The 23,681-nt window shown below is 44.8% G+C and overlaps 1 protein-coding gene across 5 annotated transcripts in view; it reads left to right on the forward strand.

Annotated features, from left to right (window-relative positions):
- The window catches only part of rap1gap (RAP1 GTPase activating protein), a 78,970-nt gene that overhangs the window by 7,838 nt on the left and 47,451 nt on the right, over window positions 1-23,681 (forward strand). Inside the window, exon 2 of one of the 5 annotated variants that reach the window (XM_062965750.1) lies at window positions 18,042-18,077. The exons of 2 other annotated variants lie outside the window; for them this stretch is intronic. The gene's annotated coding sequence lies outside the window, so the exon portion shown is untranslated. Of the gene's footprint in view, window positions 1-18,041; window positions 18,078-19,590; window positions 23,576-23,681 lie in introns of those variants that run through there. 2 more of the 5 variants (XM_062965749.1, XM_062965748.1) reach the window with 2 other exon arrangements.

The following is a 23,681-nucleotide window of genomic DNA, read 5'->3' on the forward strand; positions in this document are numbered from 1 at the left end:
CGGCCCCAATGATAACTCACTACCCGGTACGGCACTTTATCACGGTTCCTTGTCCGATTGATGAGGCTCGGATGCGATGCCCCTTTTTAAGAAGGCAAACCTTGCAGAACCCCCTAGTCATGGTTTTCCAATAAAGGAACTAGGAGGCATTATGTCGTTATAATGATTTAATTTTACTGATCTGTGTTTTAATCTATGTTGATTGGGCTTGGCCCCATGTGAGCCTCCCCGAGTCCCTTTGGGGAGATGGAGTCGGGGTACAAAAATAAAATTATTATTACTATTATTGACACAAAGACATAGTATGACACAGCAAATGAGATGTCTATGCTGCATAAAATCACAAGTCAAACACTTCCCAAGTGTTTAGGACTGTGTGATTTATTATTATTATTATTATATTATTATTATTATTATTATTATTATTATTTCCTGGGTCACGGGTGCAAATTCTTTGCTTTTGGCTGAACAAGAGGAAAAAGCCACGTTCCAGCCTCCTCCTCGCTGCTGATTTCAGGCTGCAACGTGCAAAGGCTCCCTCAGTGAGTGTGGGTGGATTTCACTCAGCTGGCGCCAGGACTCGCCCTCCACTCTGCTCTCTCTCAATTTCCTCCCATTTAGAAGAAGCAAGACACTGATCTGGAAATGGGCCCTTGAGGTTAGATTTCCGTCCTGATTTCCTGTCAAGGAAATATACATTTGGGTAGATGCCTGATTCTTAACGACACCCCCGGTGGCCACGGTCCCACAACGTGCCTCGGCCCCAGAGGGGTGCTGCGGGGGCGGAAGTGCAATGCTGGGCCGTTTGTGCCGGGCGCGGAGGGGCACCGGGGTGCGTGCGAGGCCTATATATAGAGCCATTGTTCAGCCTGGGAGCTGGTGAGTCAGTGCGCACTGAGAGACGCACAACACGGGGGGGGGGGGGGTTTGGGGTTGTGTGCGCCAGAACCGACACAACGAGGGCTCAAGGGGCTGGGCCAGGAGACGGTGCAGAGTGGGTCAAGCTGGGCCCCGTTGTGGGATATGTAGCCCTATCTGAAAAATGTGCACCACGATAAAGGTTCAAACCATAGAACACAATATGTATATTAGAGCATCATATACATAATAATGTTAACAATAATACAAATAATAATACAACTGATAACCAAATTCTGTCAGCTGTCGTGGCATACAGTCATAACTTACAAAGATTTATAGACTGCAATCATCCAGATTTAAATGCTACACAGAGCAGTTTTCAGTATAAAACATATATCAGACATACAGTAGAGTCTCACTTATCCAACATAAATGGGCCGGCAGAATGTTGGATAAGCGAATATGTTGGATAATAAGGAGGCATTAAGGAAAAGCCTATTAAACATCAAATTAGGTTATGATTTTACAAATGAAGTACCAAAACATCATGTTAGACAACAAATTTGGCAGAAAAAGTAGTTCAATAGGCAGTAATGCTATGTAGTAATTACTGTATTTATGAATTTAGCACCAAAATATCACGATATATTGAAAACATTGACTACAAAAATGCGTTGGATAATCCATAATGTTGGATAAGCGAGTGTTGGATAAGTGAGACTCTACTGTATATCAACAAGGCTCCAACTAAAGTTGGTTAGCGACACAGTATATGTACATCCAGTCTCTCCAAATGCATGTAATATTCTGTAAAACTCAATATATCAGTGTGCAAATCAATTGGCTCAAACTTGGCTTGGAGTCAAAACAAATCAAAGTCTCTGTAGTCTTGGAGCAGTTCTGTAGGACTCCTCAGGTTGTAAATGCAATAGGCCGTAGCTTCAGTTTGCTGATGTGTAGCCCTCCCAGCAAGGCTCCCCTAAAAGTCCCAAACATTGAGAAGCTGGTCCTTCCCATTTTGCGTAATGTATCGGCAGCATCTAATCTAGGCTTGACTTGCTGATTGAGAAGTACTACATGCGCAAACTTGTGCCCTCCAGGCGTTTTGGACTTCAACTCCCACAATTACTAACAGCTGGTAGGCTGTTAGGAATTGTGGGAGTTCAAGTCCAAAACACCTGGAGGGCCGACGTTTGCCCATGCCTGGTTTAGATGCTTTGTCTCCGTCGTTCTGAATACGAGCATGGCTTTGATTTCTTCATAGGAGTCCAGAGGAGCCCCCAGGTGGCGCAGTGGGTTAAACCGCTGAGCGGCTGAACTTGCTGACTGAAAGGTGGGAGGTTCGAATCTGGGGTGCGGGGTGAGCTCCCTCTGTTAGCCCCAGCTTCTGCCAACCTAGCAGTCTGAAAACATGCAAATGTGAGTAGATCAATAGGTACCTTTCCAGCGCTTCATGCAGTCATGCCAGTGGCCACATGACCTTGGAGGTGTCTACGGACAACGCCGGCTCTTCGGCATAGAAATGGATATGAGCACCAACCCCCAGAGTCGGACACGACTGGACTTAACTTCAGGGGAAACCTTTACCTTTAACTTAATATGATATAATAATAATTATAATAATGATGCCAGTGGCCACATGACCTTGGAGGTGTCTACGGACAACACCGGCTCTTCAGCATAGAAATGGATATGAGCACCAACCCCCAGAGTCGGACACAACTGGACTTAACTTCAGGGGAAACCTTTACCTTTAACTTAATATGATATAATGATAATAATAATAATAATAATAATTATAATAATGATGCCAGTGGCCACATGACCTTGGAGGTGTCTACGGACAACGCCGGCTCTTCGGCATAGAAATGGATATGAGCACCAACCCCCAGAGTCGGACACGACTGGACTTAACTTCAGGGGAAACCTTTACCTTTAACTTAATATAATATAATAATAATAATAATAATAATGCCAGTGGCCACATGACCTTGGAGGTGTCTACGGACAACACCGGCTCTTCAGCATAGAAATGGAGATGAGCACCAACCCCCAGAGTCGGACATGACTAGACTTAACTTCAGGGGAAACCTTTACCTTTAACTTAATATGATATAATGATAATAATAATAATAATAATAATAATAATAATGCCAGTGGCCACATGACCTTGGAGGTGTCTACGGACAACGCCGGCTCTTTGGCATAGAAATGGATATGAGCACCAACCCTTCATGTCTTCATGTCAGGGAAACCTTTACCTTTACAGGAGTCCAGCATGCACTCCTTGTCAATGATGCTTCACTCTTGTCTTAAAAATCCAATATTCAGGTCTCCACTTGACTCCAAAACTAAAGAGAATGAGTTGGAGTCTTCTTCACTGTAGGCTTTGAAGCAGAGGCGGGGTGGCCATCTCCTACTCCGCAACATGGGGGTCCTCCTGGACAATTCGTTGACACTTGATGATCAGCGGTGTCCGGGAGGGCCTTTGCAGAGTTAAATCATGTGCATCAGCTGCAACCGTACCTCGAGAAGCCTGACTTGGCCAGGATGGTTCATGCCTTGGTGACGTCTAGACTGGATTACTGCAATGCGCTCTACATGGGGCTACCTTTGAAGTCAGTCTGGAAACTGCAATTCTGGGAGCAGCCATACGATGGTTTCAAGCAGGCAGCTTGAACTGCATCCCTAGGGAGAGTCAAGGTCGAGTTATCCCTTGGCAGATGGGAATTCCAGTCGTGATCAGGATAATGAGGTTGTTAGAAAGAAAGCAATATGTCAGCAGAGACAAGAAAGGTAGGTTTTGAGAAGGAGCAGACGGTTGCTAATGAGAAAGGGTTTTGAGCAAACTTCCCACGGGAAGAGGCCTTGAATTCAGCTTTAAGAGGAACCGCTTCTGAGAGAATTCAGAGGTGGTAACTTTGCTCTTCAAGAGTGTTGTTGCAGTTTCATGGCCCCGAGTCCCTCTGGGGAGATGGTGGCGGGGTATAAAAATAAAATAATAATAATAATAATAATAATTATTATTATTATTATTATTATTCTTGTTTCATGTTCCTGTGGACTTTCAAGCCAAGTTCATGTAGCTTTGTATCTTGAGTTTTGTTCCAGTTCTTGTTTTCACTTTTGGAGAATTTTGGATTATCCAGTCATTGTTCCTGAAAGTTTTGTAGTTTGGATCCCTTGTTCCAGTTTTGATCCTGTTCCTTGTACTAGTTTGATACCTCATTGAAATTTATTCTTGTGTTTGATTTTCTTGGACCCTTTCTTCAAGACCCTCAAGTATCTTGTACCTGGTGGACTAGAACCTTCTTTCATCTTTCATGTTCCAACGTGCTTTTCGAACAGTCGGTCCGTTTTCATCACCATCCATTCTTAACTATTTACTGCCTTAACCCTCAGCACTTGACCCTATTCCTGATTCTCATTGCCTTGCGTTTTGGCACATGCCCGCCTTCCCTGCAGTTTCTTAATAGCCACAACGTTTAGTCCTGATGCTTGCTATGTATTTTATAAATGTTATTTTACTGTTACTGCTTTAATTATATATGCTGTCGTATTGTTTTATCTGTTGATTGGGCTTGGTCCCCAAGTGAACCACTCCGAGTCCCCTCGGGGAGATGGAAGCGGGTTATAAATAACATTTTATTATTGACGCAAAGACAGAGCATGACACAGCAAACGAGATATATATATATGTGCTGGATTTCATATCACAGAATCACAAGTCGAACACTATAGAGAAACAATCCAAAACAAAGTCTATACCGGCTCGGTCCGGTCATCGCCCAGGATAAAAAGGACCGCGGTGGATGCTGCTGATTCTGAACATCCATCGACAAGTGGGTTGCAAAATCAAAATGCAAATGGACAGTCACAGAAGTGGCAGAAATATACGATGCCAAAAAGTTTATTATTATTATTATTATTATTATTATTATTATTTTATTATGACACAGCAAACAAGATAGATATGCTGGATTTCATATCACAAGTTGAACACTTTCCAAGTGTCTAGGACTGTGTGATGTATTTTCGGACGATGCGCGCAGATCCCAGCAGGGTGGCCTTTTGCAGTTGGCAGATCGTGATATTGTCAATGTCTGTTGTTTCCAAATGCCGGCTGAGATCTTTTGGCACGGCACCCAGTGTGCCCATCACCACCGGGACCACCTGCACTGGTTTCTGCCAGAGTCTTTGAAGTTCGATCTTGAGGTCCTGAGAGCGGCTGAGTTTTTCCTGTTGTTTTTCGTCAATGCGACTGTCACCTGGGATGGCGACATCCATGATCCAAACCTTTTTCTTTTCCACAACTGTGATGTCTGGTGTGTTGTGTTCCAGAACTTTGTCAGTCTGGATTCGGAAGTCCCACAGTTTCTTTGCGTGCTCATTTTCCAAGACTTTTGCAGGTTTGTGATCCCACCAGTTCTTTGCTGCTGGGAGGTGGTACTTGGGGCATAAGTTCCAGTGAATCATTTATTATTATTATCTGTCAGGATGGATTGTATTGTATTCTGCGTGACAGAAGGGGTTGGACTGGATGGCCCTTGGAGTCTCTTCTGGCTCGAGGGTTCTATGATTCTATCAAATATCTTCTATCTAGCCATCGGCTTGGACTGGATGGCCTTTGGGATTCCCTCCAGCTCTAGGATTCTATGGCATATAAGCTGTGCGTGTGCATTTGTGTTTCTCTCCTCGGTTCCATGCTGGTTGTGGGTCCGTGCCCCTGGCTGCGTTGTGCCTTTGGGAACATGGCGCGTGGGATTTGGCTCCTCGCTGTCGCGTCCTCCTCCTCCTTGACCTGTTGCAAGTCGTTCTCATGATTCCCGGCAGCGTGCCGAAACCCGCACATGGTGCACCGTGCTCGTTAGTGGCGCTGATTATTAGCGGTGCCACATGGCTTTCTTCTCTTCCTCCTTCGCACCTCCCACCCGCTGCCAGGCTCCCCGGCGGTAAAAAGCAGGCGATGGTGCCAAGGAACAGCGCGCGTGTGTGCAAACCGAGGGGGCGGAAACGCTTGGCACACGGGCTCAGAGCATGGCGCTCGAACCGCCCGCCCTTGTCGGATGGAGAAGAAAGAAGGGAGCCCAGTTGGTTAGAATCACTCAGTCTCTTTAGGTTAGCACAGAGAGTGAGGAATCCCAGTGAGTGAGAAGTGTAGTTCTGCCAGGGCCCCACAGCCAGGGCTGTAGCCAGAAAAAAGTTTTGGGAGGGGTTGTGAAAATTTCAGGGGGGGGGTTGAACCCCTAGCACACACCTCTCCCCGCTACAAACCTGTCAATATCTGCTTGAAATAGTGCCTGGAGGGACTCTTAATGTTTTGCGTCTCATAGACTTAGCATGGGGATTTGGTTAACCAGTTAAAATTCATGAGTAAACCAGTTTTTTTTTATAGCCTGAAAAATTTCGGGGGGGGGGGGGGTTGAACCCCTAAAACCACCCCCTCGCTACAGGCCTGCCCACAGCCTTCTCTGCCCAAGGGTGCCGGGGCCTCACCAAACTATAAATCCCCCAAAGGAAACGTTTGGATGCGCGATAGTTCTGTACAGTTGGACGGCTTTGATGTCAGGGCCGCTGTCCAAGGTCCTGCCTCGGCCGATTCCGCTTGTGCTCCTTGCTGAGCCATTTTCTCCCAGCAGAGGGCGCTATTCAGCACCAGCACCACTCGCACACTCGCCTGTCTCTCCCTTTCCCTGTGGCACACTCACCTCCCTCTCTCTCTCTCCCTCTCTCTCTCTCTCTCTCTCTCTCTCTCTCTCTCACTTGCAAAATCACCTGTCTCTGTCTCACACACCCCGTGTTCTCGTTCTCTGCCTTACACACTCATAGAATCATAGAATCGTAGAATCGTAGAGTTGGAAGAGACCTCGTGGGCCATCCAGTCCAACCCCATTCTGCCAAGAAGCAGGAAATCGCATTCAAAGCACCCCCGACAGATGGCCATCCAGCCTCTGCTTAAAAGCCTCCAAGGAAGGAGCCTCCACCACAGCCCGGGGCAGAGAGTTCCACTGGTGAACAGCCCTTCTCACAGTGAGGAAGTTCTTCCTGATGTCCAGACGGAATCTCCTTCCTTTCCTGTAGTTTGAAGCCCTTGTTCCCTTGTGTCCTAGTCTGCAGGGCAGCAGAAAACAAGCTCCCTCCCTCCTCCCTAGGACTTCCCTTCACGTATTTGTACATGGCTCTCATGTCTCCTCTCAGCCTTCTCTTCTGCAGGCTAAACATGCCCAGCTCTTTAAGCCGCTCCTCATAGGGCTTGTTCTCCAGACCCTTCATCATTTTAGTCGCCCTCTTCCTCTGGACGCTTTCCAGCTTGTCAACATCTCCCTTCAACTGTGGTGCCCAAAACTGGACACAGTGTGATTCCAGGTAACGTGGTCTGACCAAGGCAGAAGAGAATAATGGGAGCATAACTTCCCTGGATCTAGACGCTATTCCCCTCTTGATGCAGGACAGAATCCCGTTGGCTTTTTTAGCTGCCGCATCACATTGTTGGCTCATGTTCCCCTTCCTCCCCACGAGGACTCCAAGGTCTTTTTCGCACACACTGCTGTCAAGCCAGGCATCGTCCCCCATTCTGTATCTTTGATTTCCATTTTTTCTGCCAAAGTGGAGTATCTCATCTGTCTCTTTCTCACAGACAGTCACCTCTCTGTTTCACATTCACTTTCACACTGTCTCCGATACAACCACCTGTATTTCCATTTCTCTGGTTTGCTGTGTGTTTTCCAGGCTGTCTGGCCATGTTCCAGAAGCATTCTCTCCTGATGTTTCACCCACCTCTATGGCAGGCATCCTCAGAGGTTGTGAGGTCTGTTGCAAGCGAGGCCAGAGGGGTCTCTCTCACAAACACATACTTCCTTTGTCTCTGCCACACTCACTCCTTTCCCTGCCTCTCCCAACACTTATTCTTTGTATCGGGACCTGCCTGTCTTCGTCCCCCAGATCACTCAATCCCAACTAGGACATACAATTTGCTGCCTGATGTATTTGTGTGAATTTTATATGTTGTACACCACTTTGAATCCCACCCATAGGAGAAAAGCGAGATAGAAATGAATTAATCATAATAATACAGTAGAGTCTCACTTATCCAACATAAACGGGCCGGCAGAATGTTGGATAAGCAAATATGTTGCATAATAACAATTTAAAAAATAATACAAGTAGTAAACATAAATACACAACATACGATCTAACAATGAAAAATAAAACTAGTAGCCCACCCACCCATGCTGAGTTATTTCAACTTTATTGATTGTTTGATGGTTGATTTATTTTTGTTACAATATTCTTGTTTTTCTGTGTTTCTGTTATTGTTTATGCACTATTGTTTAAGTATCATGTGTGTACTTAGTGTGTTCATATTTATATTTTAACTATGTTGGTTGGGCTCGTCCCCATGTAAGCTGCCCCGAGTCCCTTCAGGGAGATGGAGGGGGGGGGGTACGAAAAATGAAGTTGTTGTTTTTGTTGTTGTGATTATTATCATTCACACATAGCCTCGTCTCCCGCGCCAGCACTCTCGCAGGCATGAAGATGCAAACTGGGGGGACGGACACAAGGAAGGGGCCCCTGTTTGGTGTATGACTCCCCTTGGGCCCCTGTGCCCTGTTGTGTGTCCGCCCATCCGTCTGTCCCAAGGCCAGCTTCCTTGTCCGGCCAGGCAGGCAGGCAGGCAGCGCTCCTGGGCGGCTGGAGAGGTGACCTTAGTGCCCTTGGGGCTGGAACTGACCTGGGCCAGCGTCCAGCAGGTTTGGGCCAGAGCGGAGGGAGGGAGGGACGGACGGAGTACGAGGGGACGGACAGGCAAGGAAGAGGAGCGGCCCTCCCTTTAGTCTCCCTGAGACAGCCATGGGATCCCGCAAGCGCAGCTTCACCTTCGGGGCCTATGGAGGGTGAGTAGGGCTGTGCCGGGGATGATGGGCCCTGTGCTCTGGGTTCCGGCCCCATGGAGGATTCTGCCACATGCAGCCCCAAAGTCTGCCCTTGTGTATCCCCAGAGAGAGGGTTGTGCACAAGGTGTGTGCCTGTGAGGCTTCTCTTCTTTTTCTTCTTTTTGCTACAGGCTTGATCTCCCCTCTCCTGCCTTTACTTTCCACCCCAATATTTGAGGGATTTTGTGGGGAATGTGGGCCCACGAACCCTCCAGCGCCTCAGAATCGCCCCTTTAACGGTTTGCGTGAATTCCAAAAACTGCCAATACGGTTTTGGCATCACTTTGTGTTTATGTACGTGTGTGTTTGTGTAATATTCCAAGATAACATAAATACAGTAGAGTCTCACTTATCCAACATAAACGGGCCGGCAGAATGTTGGCTAAGCGAATATGTTGGATAATAAGGAGGCATTAAGGAAAAGCCTATTAAACATCAAATTAGGTTATGATTTTACAAATGAAGCACCAAAACATCATGTTAGACAACAAATTTGGCAGAAAAAGTAGTTCAATATACAGTAATGCTATGTAGTAATTACTGTATTTATGAATTTAGCACCAAAATATCACGATATATTGAAAACATTGACTACAAAAATGCTTTGGATAATCCAGAACATTGGATAAGTGAGTGTTGGATAAGTGAGACTCTACTGTATTTATAATTTATGTGTTGCTGTGAGTTTTCCGGGCTGTATGGCCATGTTCCAGAAGCATTCTCTCCTGACGTTATCTCAGGGAGACTCAAGGAACTACTGTGATTGACAAAGGGACAGGCCTTGGGCTATGATTTGAATTTGCGTGTTTTAATTTGATGTTTTAATAATTGATGTTTTAATTGTTTATTTTTGGAGATGTATGTTGTTGGCATCGAATTGTTACCTGTCGTAAGGCCACCCTGAGTGAGGTGGGCAGGACACAAATGTGGGAAATGAATAAACAGCCAGGCTTTGAAGCTGCAAGGTCATTCAGTGCTAATCAAGGTGGCCAATTGCAACATCCACACTTGCCTTCAACAGACAAGCATTCTTTCTCCCACCCTAGACATTATTCCATAGGGATATATACACTCCACTTGCCTTGTTTCCAACAGACCTCTATGCAGAGACCCTCACTGATTGACTTTGCAATTTCATGGCTACTCAGTGGTAATCAGGGTGGCCAATGGCAACACTCACGTGTGCCTCGGGCAGACAAGTTCTTTCTCCCACCCTGGACATTATTCCACAGATATATATATACAGTAGAGTCTCACTTATCCAACATAAATGGGCCGGCAGAATGTTGGATAAGCGAATATGTTGGATAATAAGGAGGCATTAAGGAAAAGCCTATTAAACATCAAATTGGGTTATGATTTTACAAATTAAGCACAAAAACATCATGTTAGACAACAAATTTGGCAGGAAAAGTAGTTCAATACGCAGTAATGCTATGTAGTAATTACTGTATTTACGAATTTAGCACCAAAATATCACGATATATGGAAAACATTGACTACAAAAATGCGTTGGATAATCCAGAACGTTGGATAAGCGAGTGTTGGATAAGTGAGACTCTACTGTATATATATATATATATATATATATAAACCCCACTTGCCTAATTTCCAACAGACCTCTATGCAGAGACCCTCACTGATTGACTTTGCAGCTATAAGGCTATTCAATGCGTTATAATGTGTTTTAACAATGTTATTAATGGATTTGTGTATATTGTTTTGTTTTTATGATTGCATTTTGGGCATTAAATTTTGCCAATTTTTGTAAGCTGGCCTGAGTCCCCTCGGGTGAGAAGGGCGGGGTATAAATGTTGTAAATAAATAAATAAATAAATAAATGATGCCAATCAAGGTGGCCATTGACAACATTCACACCTGCCTACAAAAGACAAGAGTTATTTCTTTCTCCCTCCCTGGACATTATTCCACAGGGAATATAACCCCCCACTTGCCTTGTTTCCAACAGACCTCACTCCCTCAGAGGATGCCTGCCATAGATGTGGGCGAAACGTCAGGAGAGAATGCTTCTGGAGACATGGCCATACAGCAACTCACAGCAACTCAGTGATTCCAGCCTTCGAAAGCACATTTATAGTCTAACTTGTGCAAATCTAAGTGTATTCGGTCTTACTTGGGGGGAGGCCCGTGCCCTTGTTTGCACCCACGCTGCGGTGTGGCTGACAGTCTTGTAATGCATGTCAGTCCTTCCAGAGCGTGAATCTGTGACTTCATGAATTCCTTTGCAAATCTAATCCTTTGGTTTCTCCTTCTGGGTTGTTTCAAATGCCTCGCTGGCCCCCTCAAGTCCCATTGCAGGGAGGAAGGTGGGACGAAAGCGAATCAAAGAGTGATGGTCGCCCTGGAATGCCCCCCTCCCCCTTGGGACCCTGGGGACAAAGTGGCCTTTCTCTTGCCATGCTTTCTCAGTGGGAGGAGGCCGCGACCTCTGGCCGGTTGGTGGCCCACAGCTCAGGCCCGTAGCCCACGCCAGGCATTCCTCTCAGGCCGCACTGGCCGAATTTGACAGCGCTCTGTTCCAATAATAATAATAATAATAATAATAATAATAATACTTTATTTATACCCCGCCACCATCTCCCCGTGGGGACTCGGGGCGGCTTACATGGGGCAGAGGCCCAAACAGCACAAGGACAAAATATAAGCAACATAATACAATCACAATATAAAACAGATAAAACAGTAATGCAATATATCAATTAAAACAACAATACAGGGTAAAAAATTACATTAAAAACACATAAAAGGCAAGGCCGTGATAAATACAGGATAGTAATACAGTGGGGCTGTGCTGGGGGGATTATGGGAGGTGTGCTCCCTATCTGAAACACCTTGAGGAAAGGTGAAAGAATTATGTTTTATACCTGTGTTGCTGTCAGTGTTTTCCGGGCTTTCTGGCCATATTCCAGAAGCATTCTCTCCTGACGTTCGTCCACATCTATGGCAGGCATCCTCAGTGATTGAGGGATCTGTTAGAAACTCAGTAAGTGGGGTTTATATCCCTGTGGAATGATGTCCAGGGTGGGAGGAAGAAAGAACACTCTTGTCTGTTTGAGACAAGTGTGAATTTTGCAGTTGATCACCTTGATAAGCATTGAATGGCCTTGCAGATTCAAGGCCTGGCTGCTTCTTGCATGGGGGAAATCCTTTGTTTGGAGTGTTAGCTGGCCCTGATTGTTTCCTGCCTGGAATTCCCCTGTTTTCTGAGTGTTGTTCCTTATTTATTTATTACTAGCTGTGCCCTGCCACGCGTTGCTGTGGCCCATTCGAATTGCACTGAATAGCTCCAGTTTTTGGGGTTTTTTTAGGCCCTGTGGAGGTTCGTGACATGATATTTTGTGGTTTCTCGAGGCGTGGATGATGGATTGTGTTGTGAAATTTCGAGGTTGGGGGGTGTTTAGTTTTGTTGTTTTGCTCGGTGCCACGATTCCATCACTCTTTTATATATATAGATTCTGATTTTAGAGGTTTTTAATACCGAGAGCCAGATGCTGTTCACGTTCATGGTTTCCTCCTTCTTGTTGACATTGTCCACATGTTTCTTGTGGATTTCAGTGGCTTCTCTGACATGGTGGTTGTGAGAGTGGTCCAACATTCCTGTCTTCTCCAGTGATGTTCTGTGTCCAGGTTGGTTCATCAAGGCTCTGCTCTGGCTGACTTCTCTGGTTGAGCTTGTCTGTAGACCTTTCGTGTTCCTTGATTCATGTTTGGGCAATGCCGCTGCGTTTGGGGGTCTCCCTGTAGACTCGAAAATCTATATGAAAGGCATTAGAGACTAACTCAACCAGAGAAGCCAGCCATAGCAGAGCACCACACGAACCAACCTGGATACAGCATATTATTGGAGAATATTTATTAGCGACATTTATAGGCCGCCCTTCTCACCCCGAAGGAGACTCAGGGCGGCTTACAAGTTATATTTACATACAATATATCATATAATTAACATAGCACAATATAAGCATTATATATTACTATACTGTACTATAACACTATATTGTAATATTATTAGTAATATTGCATGTAATATAAATATACAATTATAACACCGTATTATTATTATTATTATTGTTATATTGTATTACATTATACATTTTTCAAGTAACCCAGGCAACACCAGGTCCCCAAGTTAAGTACTGTATATACTCAAGTATAAGCCTACTTTTTAAGCCGTTTTTTAGGCTTATACTCGGGTGAGGGTCCTGGTTGGCTTCTATTTAGGTCAGCTTATGCTCAAGTATATATGGAACACTAGCTGTGCCCGGCCACGCGTTGCTGTGGCAAAGTGGTGGTGGTATTGGTTAAAAATTGTTGTGTAATTTTTATTTGACGTTATTTGCAATTTTTTATTAATTTTATTGTAAGTTATATTTTTATTTATTATATTTTATTTTCTTGTATTATTTTTAGTTATTATCTGTTATTATAGTATTTTATTGTATTAATTTTTAGTGTTTTTTATTATTTTTTATTGGGTTGCTAGGAGAACAATTTGGAGGAGCTTAGCCTTCTAACTGGCAGCAATTGGATAAAAGCAATTATTCCTCTCTCTCTCTAATTAGGACTTTATTTTTCTTTTCTTTTTGTTGTATCAACCTAGAGGCGTGGATGAGGGGTTGTGTTGTCAAATTTCGAGGTTGAGGGGCCTGTAGTTTTGTTGTTTTGTGGGTCGCAGTGATGCCATCACTCTTTTATATATATAGATTTATTATTTTTCTCTATTATTATTGGTATTATTACATTTATTACAGAAAACGTTCTTTCTCCCACCCTGAAAATCATTCCACAGATAGATACAGTAGAGTCTCACTTATCCAACGTTCTGGATTATCCAACGCATTTTTATAGTCAATGTTTTCAATATATCATGATATTTTGGTGCTAAATTCGTAAATACAGTAATTACAACATAGCATTAATACGTAATTAATTTCTGTCAAATTTGTTGTATTACATGATGTTTTGGTGCTTAATTTGTAAAATCATAACCTATTTTGATGTTTAATAGGCTTTTCCTTAATGCCTCCTTATTATCCAACATATTCACTTATCCAACATTCTGCCGGCCCGTTTACGTTGGATAAGTGAGACTCTACTGTATTATTATATTGTATGACACTATACATTTTTCAAGTAACCCAGGCAACGCCAGGTCCCCAAGTTAAGTACTGTATATACTCAAGTATAAGCCTAGTTTTTCAGCCGTTTTTTAGGCTTATACTCGGGTGAGGGTCCTGGTTGGCTTATATTTGGGTCAGCTTATGCTCAAGTATATATGGAACATTTATTATTTTTCTCTATTATTATTGGTATTATTACATTTATTACAGAAAACGTTCTTTCTCCCACCCTGAAAATCATTCCACAGATAGATACAGTAGAGTCTCACTTATCCAACGTTCTGAATTATCCAACACATTTTTGTAGTCAATGTTTTCAATATATCATGATATTTTGGTGCTAAATTCGTAAATACAGTAATTACTACATAGCATTAATACGTAATGAACTACTTTTTCTGTCAAATTTGTTGTATAACATGATGTTTTGGTGCTTCATTTGTAAAATCATAACCTATTTTGATGTTTAATAGGCTTTTCCTTAATGCCTCCTTATTATCCAACATATTCGCTTATCCAACATTCTGCCGGCCCGTTTATGTTGGATAAGTGAGACTCTACTGTATAAAAACTCCACTGTTCTAGTTTCCAATAGACCTCACAACCTCTGAGGATGGCTGCCTTAGATATGGGCCAAGTGTCAGGAGAGAATGCTTCTGGAACATGGCCAGGCAACCCAGAGTATGTTTTGTGTGCATATGCGTGTGTTTACATTCCTGGCTTTCCTCCCTTTGGTGTGTGTGTGTGTTTGGGGGGGGATATTTCCCCCTCCTCCTCCTCTGCTGACCCCAAACACAGAGACCGGTTCCCAGTCTGGCCGGACGGGTTTGTGGCCGTGCGGGCCAGGCCAAAACAGCCCTTGTTTACGGGCTCTTCTGCACATGGAGCCCCTGCGGGTGTTTTGGGAAAGAAGGAGGGAAGGCGGCAAGTGGGCCGTGGGCAGGGGAGACAGGACCCCAAGGCGGGGGGTGGGGTGGGCCCCACTCGTGGGGAAAGAAACCGGTGCAGAGAGGGAGGGGGCCCATTGTGTTGGGGAGGGCTTTTCTGGCCAGAATCACTGGGTTGCTGCAAGTTTTCCAGGCCGTCTGGCTATGTTCCAGAAGCATTCTCTCCTGAGAAACTAGGCAAGTGGGGTATATATATATATATATCGCTGTGGAATAATGTCCAGGGTGAGAGAAAGAAAGAACTCTTGTTTGTTTGAGCCAAGTGTCAATAATAATAATAATAATAATAATAATAATAATAATAATAATAATAATAATCCTCAAAGCACAGCAGACAAAAAACCAGTACAAGAAAACCGCACTACAAACTAGAGCTGACAGCTGGCACAACAAAACACTGCATGGAAAGTTCCTTGACAAAATTGAAGGAAAAGCTGATCAGGAGAAGACCTGGCTCTGGCTCACGAATGGGACCCTGAAGAAGGAGACAGAAGGCCTGATCCTTGCAGCCCAGGAAGAAGACATCAGGACAAAGGCCATTAATAATAATAATAATAATAATAGAAGACCTGGCTCTGGCTCACGAATGGGACCCTGAAGAAGGAGACAGAAGGCCTGATCCTTGCAGCCCAGGAAGAAGACATCAGGACAAAGGCCATTAATAATAATAATAATAATAATAAGGCTCACAAATGGGACCTGAAGAAGGAGACAGAAGGCTTGATCCTTGCAGCCCAGGAGCAAGACATCAGGACAAAGGCCATTAAGGCCAAGATCGAAAAATCAGCTGATGACCCAAAATGCAGACTGTGCAAGGAAACCGACGAACCCATTGATCACATCCTCAGCTGCTGTAAGAAAATTGCACAGACAGACTACAAACAGAGGCACAACTATGTGGCCCAAATGATTCATTGGAACGTATGCCTCAAGTCCCACCTCCCAGCAGCAAAGAACTGGTGGGATCACAAACCTGCAAAAGTATTGGAAAATGAGCACGCAAAGATACTGTGGGACTTCCGAATCCAGACTGACAAAGTTCTGGAACACAACACACCAGACATCACAGTTGTGGAGAAGAAAAAGTTTTGGATCATTGATGTTGCCATCCCAGGTGACAGTCGCATTGACGAAAAACAACAGGAAAAACTCAGCCGCTCTCAGGACCTCAAGACTGAACTTCAAAGACTCTGGCAGAAACCAGTGCAGGTGGTCCCGGTGGTGATGGGCACACTGGGTGCCGTGCCAAAAGATCTCAGCCGGCATTTGGAAACAATAGACATTGACAAAATTACGATCTGCAAACTGCAAAAGGCTACCCGACTGGGATCTGCACGCATCATCCGAAAATACATCACACAGTCCTAGACACTTGGGAAGAGTTCGACTTGTGATTTTGTGATATGAAATCCAGCATATCTATCTTGTTTGCTGTGTCATACAATATAATAATAATAATAATAATAATAATAATAATAATAATAATAATAATAAAACTTTATTTATACCCCGCCACCATCTCCCCGTGGGGACTCGGGGCGGCTTACATGGGGCAGAGGCCCAAACAACACAAGGACAAAATATAAGCAACATAATACAATCACAATATAAAACAGATAAAACAGTAATGCAATATATCAATTAAAACAACAATACAGGATAAAAAAAATTACATTAAAAACACATCAATGTTGCAATGAATCACCTTGATTAGCATCGAATAGCCTTGAAGCTTCAAGGGCTGGCAGATTCCTGCCTGGGGGAATCCTTTGTTGGGAGGCACTGCCGCAGACTAGCTCAACCAGAGAAGCCAGCCATAGCAGAGCACGCGATGAACCAACCTGGACACAGCATATTAGGCCCGGGCTGTGGCGCAGGCTGGAGAGCAAGCCAGCTGCAACCAGCTGCAATGAATCACTCTGACCAGGAGGCCATGAGTTCGAGGCCCGCTCAGAGCCTATGTTTGTCTGGTCTTTGTTCTATGTTAAAAGGCATTGAATGTTTGCCTATATGTGTAATGTGATCCGCCCTGAGTCCCCTTTGGGGTGAGAAAGAAGGGCGGAATAGAAATGCTGTAAATAAATAAATAAATAAATAAATATTATTATTATTATTTGAGGACACGGAAATGCTGGACCACTCTCACAACCACCAGGTCAGGCTACACAGAGAAGCCATTGAAATCCATAAGAAGCACGTGGACAATTTCAACAGAAAGGAGGAAACCATGAAAACAACAACAATAATAACAACAGCAATTACAACGACTACTTTATTCTTGAATCCCACTACTCCTACTTTATTCTTGAATCCTGCCCCATCTCCCCGAAGGACCTCAGGGCGGCTCACATGGGGACCAAGCCCAGCGATGCAATTTAAAATACAACAGCAAAATGCATTTCAAACAAATAAACATATAAAACCAAAGACATTATACAATACAACAAAAAAACCATAGTCAAAACTGACCAATAGCCAGGCTCAGTGAGCGCATTCAAAATTGGAAGTAAGGTAGTAGAACTCAATGAACACAATCTGGCTCCCAGTATTAAAAAACTCTAAAATTAGGACAGTAAACAAAGAACAACACTCAGGAAACGGGAATTTCAGGCAGGAAACAATCAGGGCCAGCTTACACCTCCTAACAAAGAATTTCCCCACACAGGAAGCAGATAGGCCTTGAAGCTGCAAGGCTACTCAGTGCTAATCAAGGTGGCCAATGACAACATTCACACTTGCCTCAGGCAGACAAGAGTATTTTCTTTCTCCCACCCTGGACATCATTCCAGAGATATATGAACAAACCCCACTTGCCTCGTTTCCAGCAGACCTCACAACCTGTGGGGATGCCTGCCATAGGTGTGGGTGAAACGTCAGGAGAGACTGCTTCTGGAACATGGCCGTTCAGCTCGGAAACTCACAGCAACCGAGGGCTGCATTGTTCACCTGCTCCCACCTTGGCTCCCTTCCTTCCTTCGTTCCTTCTTTTTTGGTTCTTTCCATCCTATCCTTCCTTCTTTATCTTTTCTTTCACTCTCTCCTGTCTTTCTCCCTTCTCCTTCCCTTTTTCCTTTCTTTCCTCCTTCCTTCCTTCTATTAATTTCACGCCAGTTCTTCACCTCTCATCCCTTTTCCCATTTTCTTCTCTTTCCTTCCAGGGCAGATAAGACAACCACGTATCCCGTGACCCTGCGGTGAGTCCTGTATACACTTCCTATTTATTTATTCATTTACTTACTTACAGTATTTCTATTCCGCCCTTCTTTCTCACCCCGAAGGGGACTCAGGGCGGATCACATTACACATATAGGCAAACATTCAATGCCCTTTAACATAGAACAAGGACAAGACAAACATAGGCTCCGAGTAGGCCTCGAACTCATGGCCTCCTGGTCAGAGTGATTCATTGCAGCTGGCTTGCTCTCCAGCCTGCGCCACAGCCCGGGCCTAAAATATGTCTTTCAATCAAAAAAACCAAGAAAAATTTCCTAGGAAATGGGGTCTGTCCGTCCCCCCCAAACCCCACCAGAAGGTGAACCACATCTCCCCTAAATCACTGTCAGTTCCTCCCAAACCCCTCCAGTATTTTCTGTTGGTCGTGGGGGTCTGTGTGCCACGTTTGTCATTCGCGTGGGTCCCAGTGTCTGTGGAAGTCGGAGCTGAGTCCATTGAAGGTACTGCAAATCCCATCATCTGTTGTCCATACTCCCTCACACATTTTTTTGCGATTAATAACTATGCTTTAATTGGGTTCTTGTGCATTTTCCGGGCTGCCTGGCCATGTTCCAGAAGCATTCTCTCCTGATGTTTTGCCCACATCTATGGCAGGCACCCTCAAAGGTTGAGAAGTATATTGGAAAACTAAGCAAGGGAGATTTATATATCTGTGGAAGGTCCAGGGTGGGAGAAAGAACTCTTTGTCTGTTGGGGGCAGGTGTGGATGTTGTAATTAATCCCCTTGATGAGCATTAATAGCCTTGCCAGCTTCATTCCTGCCTGGGGGAATCCTTTGTTCGGAGGTGTTAGCTGGCCCTGATTGTTTCCTGTCTGTAATTCTTTTGTTTTCAGAGTGTTGTTCCTTATTTATTTATTCTGATTTTAGAGTTTTTGAATACTGGGAGTCAGATTGTGTTCCTTTGCATGGTTTCCTCCTCTCTGTTGAAATTCAACGCCTTGTCCTTGGCCTTGCAGCTCTTCTGGTGTCTGTGGTGGAGTCTCCATTGGCCTGCAGAGCCCAGTTTAGGGGGTTCTTTTCACCTTGGAGGAGATGGGCTTTGCGGGTTCTTGTGCACGGTCTGCCAGGGCTTGGATTGTGCTATTTTTTACTTGGGTGATGGTTGGAGTTTTTATGAAGATATCTATCCACGTGTGTAGGTCTTCTGTAAACCGTGTGGCCCAATTGTTGATTGGGTTTGTGGATGGCTACATCATCTAGAAGTGGCAGTCTTCCTTCCTTTTCTTTTTCCATGGTAAATGGGATGTTTGGGCAGATGCTATTGAGGTGGTCCAGGAACTGGTTGAGTTCTTCTTCTCCATGGCCCCAAGATCCACAAATCTGAACTATATCGTTGGCTTTTTTGTGCTGTTTCCAGGGCTTGTTTTTCAAAGTGTTCCATGTAGAGATTTAATAATAATAATAATAATAATAATAATAATAATAATAATAATAATAATAATAATTTATTTTTATACCCCGCCACCATCTCCCCAGAGGGACTTGGGGCGGCTCACAGATATAAAACAAGCATAGTAAGGTTTTCCCGTGACGTTAAGTCCAGTCATGTCTGACTCTGGGGGTTGGTGCTCATCTCAATTTCTACGCCGAAGAGCCGGCGTTGTCCATAGACACCTCCAAGGTCATGTGGCCATTGTCATGATTGCATGGAACGCCGTTACCATCCCGCTGCAGCGGTACCTATTAATCTACTCACATTGGCATGTTTTCAAACTGCTAGGTTGGCAGGAGCTGGAGTTAATAGCGGGCGCTCTTTCCACTCCCGGGATTTGAACCTGGGACCTTTTGGTCTGCAAGTTCAGCAGCTCAGCGCTTTAACACACTTCGCCACCGGGGCTCCCAAAAGCATACTATGGTATCAAATACAAAAAACACACAAATAAAATTAAAAGGCATAAAATAAAATCACAGTCATTATAAAACACATGATAAAACACAGATTTGCTATTTCCGGCCTGAAAGGACATGGATAATAGGGCCTCCCTATTATCCGAGCAGTTCCAGTTATTCGACATTCGGCCCATCCGTTTATGTCGAATAACCGGAACTCTACTGTAAATAGGGACACTGTTGGGAATCGAGGAGCCGTTAAGCTCAAATCACCCTCTTTAGCAAGGAAGGAGGAAATAATAGTGAAGCCTCATCAAAGCATGCATAGAACTGTGTCCCTAACTCTTTTCTAGCTTCCTATCTAAACATAGAGACTTAGGCAGTGCAGGATGACACATTTGCAACAGACACCACATTGAAGCTTTTTTTTTTTTCATATCAGGAGCGGCTTGAGAAACTGCAAGTCGCTTCTGGTGTGAGAGAATTGGCCGTCTGCAAGGACGTTGCTCAGGGGACATTGCCCGGATGTTTTGATGTTTTACCATCCTTGTGGGAGGCTTCTCTCATGTCCCCGCATGGAGCTGGAGCTGATAGAGGGAGCTCATCCGTGCTCTCCCCGGGTGGGATTCGAACCTGGCATCCTTCAGGTCAGCAACCCAACCTTCAAATCTCCAAATTGAAGCTGATCAGAATATCCTCGGTGCTTGGCTTGCGGTTGCTGATTTTTCTATGAAGTGAGTTGAGTCCTTGATGTAGTGCGTGGTGAGCACAATATGGTTTGTAGCTGTGTGGCCAGAAATGTTGCCAGGTCACATGTGGGGAATCCAGTGGCACTCAATATGGGTCAGAGCGGGGTGGAGTCCTTATGGGTTTTGGGGAGTCCTTAGAGCCTAGGTGGGAGGGCTTCCGATTTGCACAGTTGTTGGCGTATGTCGAGGCTAATGGAGGAGTTCTTGATCAGAGTGTTAGTCGTTCTGGCGAATTTGTTGGTTAGGTCTCGTTTTAGTTTTTTGCATATGCTTTAATTATGTTCAATTTGTAACAATGGAAACCCATCCTGCCTATCAGATATTTACATTACGATTCGTAACGGTAGCAAAATTACAGTGATGAAGTCACCATGAAAATAATGTGATGGTTGGGTTGGAGTCACCACAAGATGAGGAACTGGATGAAGGGATCCCAGAAGGGGCCGGGCATGGCTGGGGCTTTGGGGGTCTCTCGTCCAAAGGAGGGGCTTTCAAGGCCCCGTCTCCTGGCGAAGGATGATGCCCTTCCGCACTTGGCTGCCTTGATTTCTGTGTTTCGTGGTTCTGTCTGAATGCGCTCCCGGGACTCGGCTGATGAGTTCGGAGGGGCTTTTTGGGTGGCGAAGCGCCGGGTGTCTCTCTCTCTCTCTCTCTCTCTCTCCTCCTCACGGTCTGCTGGGTGGACGGAGCATCTTGCCAAGTCTGAGCAAAGGCCGGAGGGCCAGAGCGAGGCCGAGGCCGCGGCAAAAGGGCACCCGGGCGTCTTCCTCACCCTCTCCGGCCTGTTTCGGGGCCTTTCGGGGGGGACGCGATGCCCTTTGGCGCTCTGTGCCGCAAAGTGGAAAATCCGTGTTTGGCTTGCTTTCTGCTGAATTATTCAAGTCAGGCATCAATAATGGATGCCCAAGTGAGTCACCCGGTTTATTTAAATGCAGTATGGCATCATGGGCTCATCTGCAACAGCGGGTCTCCACCTTCCTAATGCCGTGAACCCTTAACACCGTCCCCCGTGTTGTGTTGACCCCCAAACATCACATTATTTTCGTTGCTACTTCATAACTGTAATCTTGCTACTGTTATGAACTGTAATGTCAGTATGCAGGAGGTATTTTCATTCACTGGACCAGATTTGACACAAATAATAATAATAATAATAATAAAACTTTATTTATACCCCGCCACCATCTCCCCGTGGGGACTCGGGACTGCTCACAATATTACAAAAGTAACAGCACAAATACATTAACAATACACACAGTTTAAAACACAAGAAGATGATAAAACAAGTTAAAACAAAGATTTAAACAGCAGTACTAATATCAATAGTAATACAGTAGAGTCTCACTAATCCAAGCTAAACGGGCCGGCAGAAGCTTGGATAAGCGAATATCTTGGATTATAAGGACTGATCAAGGAAAAGCCTATTAAACATCAAATTAGGTTATGATTTTACAAATTAAGCACTAAAACTTCATGTTATACAACAAATTTGACAGAAAAAGTAGTTCAATGCGCAGTAATGTTATGTTGTAATTACTGTATTTACGAATTTAGCACCAAAATATCACGATATATTGGAAACATTGACTACAAAATGGCTTGGATTATCCAGAATGTTGGATAAGCGAGTGTCGGATTAGTGAGACTCTACTGTAATATCAAACAACCACCAATGCAATTAAGTCAACTTCAAAGGTGGGGGGACTATAGCAAACACCCAATATTCCCAAATTTGAACACTGGTGGAGTTGGGGGCGGGATGATTTTGTCATTTGTTAATTGTAGTTGCTGGGATTTATAGTTCACCTACAATCAAAGAGCATTCCGAACTCCACCAACGATGGAATTGAACCAGTCTTGGCACACAGAACTCCCACGACCAACAGAAAGTACTGGAGGGATTTTGTGGGCATTGGCCTTGAATTTGGGAGTTGTAGTTCACCTACATCCAGAGAGCACTGTGGACTCCAAACAATGATGGATCTGGACCAAACTTGGTACAAATACTCAAGATACCCAAATCTGAACACTGATGGAGTTTGGGGAAAATATACCTTGACATTTGGGAGTCGTAGTTGCTGGGATTTATAGTTCACCTACAATCAAGCCGCCCCCTGAACCCCACCAACAATAGAATTGGGCCAAACTTTGCACACAGAACCCCCATGACCAACAGAAAATACTGAAGGGATTTCGGTTCCTAAGAACATCAGAAATATGTGTTTCCTGGTGGTATTTGGTGACCACTCTGACACCCCCCTCACGACCCCCCCCCCCCGGTAGAATTTACGATCTACACCATAAAATTAAAGCAATTTAAATGCCGAGTCTCAATTCTGTGGGATTGTGGGAGCTGTACTCTGACTCAGCCTTCTCTGCGAAGAAGAGAGTTGATGCCTTGCTGGCGGTCAAAGTTGGCGTTCCTCCGTATTTGTGTGTTCGTAGAATGCATCAAGGGATGGTGGTGCTCAGGCCCGCATCTCCCTCTATTTGGAGTTTATTTTTATTTCGGAGCGCCTCTCCGCCGGGCGCCCGCCCGCAGATGGACTTTGCCCTCCCCGTTCCCGGGCAACGCTGCTCTCTGCCCGGAAGCGCTGGCTTTGCCTTTCGTGGGCAAATGATGATGCTGATCTCAAGGGACGGATCCCTCCATCCCTTCCCTCTCGGCTGTCTTCGTTCGCAGCGCTCAAGATCTCTCTTGAGGTTGGGCTGCCTGTGTCTGCACCCAAGACCTTGAATCACGATTTTTGGTGGGGGGTTCGAAGGGCCCCCAAAGGCCCTGGACCTGGTCAGAATCCGCACTATGGTTTGAGCCTTGGGCCTTGAGACCTGGCTTGGAATCACTGCTTCGTGGTGGAAACCCGTAGCATGGCTTTGGGTAAGTCTGGCTTCTTCCCCTCAGAGGCTCTGGACACATCTTACCAAGTTCTTGCGACCCCAAGGAAGGGTGGGTCAGGTGGCCTTCATGGTGGGTCAGGTGGCTT

Source organism: Anolis carolinensis, unplaced genomic scaffold, assembly GCF_035594765.1.
Source record: "Anolis carolinensis isolate JA03-04 unplaced genomic scaffold, rAnoCar3.1.pri scaffold_15, whole genome shotgun sequence".
In the NCBI taxonomy this organism is placed as follows: domain Eukaryota; kingdom Metazoa; phylum Chordata; class Lepidosauria; order Squamata; family Dactyloidae; genus Anolis; species Anolis carolinensis.